Below are 2,130 nucleotides of genomic sequence, written 5' to 3'. Positions count from 1 at the left end.
ATTATGGATTACTTCAAACCTGAGGGCTTGAAGGCAATAATCTTCTCTTTCTCAAGGATGAACTGGGAAGTGTTCTATTCAAGGTCAGAAGAGCTAGGAGCTATTTTCAACCTTCGTGTGACCAAGGATATGTAGATGTCCTGTATCTCCTTGCTACTCAGTTTTCGCTTTGAGGATCAGAGGCACTGGCACCTCCTGAAGTTTTCTGAAATGCAACTCTCAGGTCCCCCCATAGATATAAGATATGAGACTGTATAGTGCAATGAGACTTCCAGGTGATTTGTTTGCCCTTTAAAATTTGAGAAGCACTGCTTTAGGAGACATGCTCTTTTTAAAGCATTGAATCATAGTGAAACATACATATTTTAGGTAGAGATCTGAAATTAAAGCCTAGTTTTTGACAGAAAGGCATGAAATTAAAATCGGATTCAATTGTTCACAATACAGTGATTTTTGTAGAAAATCTATTACTATCTCTGATAGTAATAATGTTAATAATGTCCATAAAATAACTACAATAAAATAACAAAAACAATAGTAATAAAAACAATAGCTTATATACTTCTAGTCATTGCTCTGTGTCAAATACTCTATTAACATCTTTAACTCCTTTTATGAGTTGTTTATCATCCAAGAACCTTACGAAGCAAATGTTTTACTAGGGCTCAGAATGTTTAGATGATTCATTCCAGGTTACTCGACTTGTAAATCAGAGTGTTTAAATTTAACCCCAAATCTGTCTAAAGTCCAAATTCTATACCATTGTCCACCTAAACCATTTTTCTCATATATAAAGTTGGAATACTTATTTCTAGGATTATTGTAATGATAATATTGTAAGACACCATAGGTAATAATAAATATTTGTTTCCTTGATATTTAATAACATTTGTAGTACAAGATGACTCTCAGCTCTTTAAATAAATGACTGGATGTCACAAATCAAATCTTAATCTTTAAAGACTTAAATGATCTAATAAGTAGAAATGAAATTAGCTGAATTCAACTAAACTAATTTTTAACAAGTTGCTAATAAAATTGTTTTAATAATAACTAATCGTAGAATAAAATATAGAGTTTGATTTTGAATACATACACTTATATATGAATAAATGCAGTGAAAATATAGATATGGTGAATAATATAGATATAGTAAAAAAAGTTGTAAAGGAAATATAAACCTCATTATTTTAAAAACCTAATTACTAGTTTTTATACATGAACAGATTTTTAACTTTTTCATATATTCACTCTTTAAGATACACACACACACACACACACACACAAACACACAGCCTTGTACAATTGAAATGCTGTAAAGATGAAAATTGAGCTTTGTAATTAAGCCATTGTTGAGAAATTGTCCAATAATGAAATTTTGAATTTATAAATATGTATATATTAATAGAGAACATGTTTGGTGCTGAGCCCATTAGCATAGATTAATTCCAAAGACCCTAATGCTCCCATGCCACTCAAACATAACTCTCTCTGAAAATATGTTCCTTCATAAGCACCAGTGATTCCTTGTCTATATTACTTTGAGGGAAATTCTGTTTTACCTTCAAGTCCATGCACCAATTCTGTCTGAAACAAAAATTTTAATAGTAAAGATTCAACTACTCTTTGGTTCAGTAGATGATTAAATATGTAATTTGTCTTTTAATCTCTAACCAGCATTCAGCTAAACATTTTTCTTATGCCGGGACCAGACCAGCCATTAGCATATAATTTACTGTTGTTATCTTAAATTACTTTAATTGATAGAAACTTTTATGCTTCACCTCTGGGTCCATGACAACACTGTAAAAAAAAATATATGTTTTTGTTTTTAAATGTATTATTGTGTTCACCACACTGTATTCCCTGTATCAAGTCTTCTAAGAAGAAAGGCTGCATTTCTCCTGAGCAGCTGGTCTGGTTTGACTTAACAAGCGCTGAGGATCCCGCAATTCTCTTCCTTCTTCCTTTGGGTTTTTAGGATGTTTGGAACCAAATATGCAACCTAGCTTAACAATTGTGAAAGTTTCGTCTTATATATTGCACTATATTTACTGCTTAGTTGTTTTAAACCGTTACTGCTAGAGTCCACTTCCTATACCAAGTTTCTAGCAGTAGATGAATGAATAG

Source organism: Pteropus vampyrus, unplaced genomic scaffold, assembly GCF_000151845.1.
Source record: "Pteropus vampyrus isolate Shadow unplaced genomic scaffold, Pvam_2.0 Scaffold37, whole genome shotgun sequence".
Classification (NCBI taxonomy): Eukaryota; Metazoa; Chordata; class Mammalia; order Chiroptera; family Pteropodidae; genus Pteropus; species Pteropus vampyrus.
Note: the sequence above shows the minus strand (reverse complement) of the source record.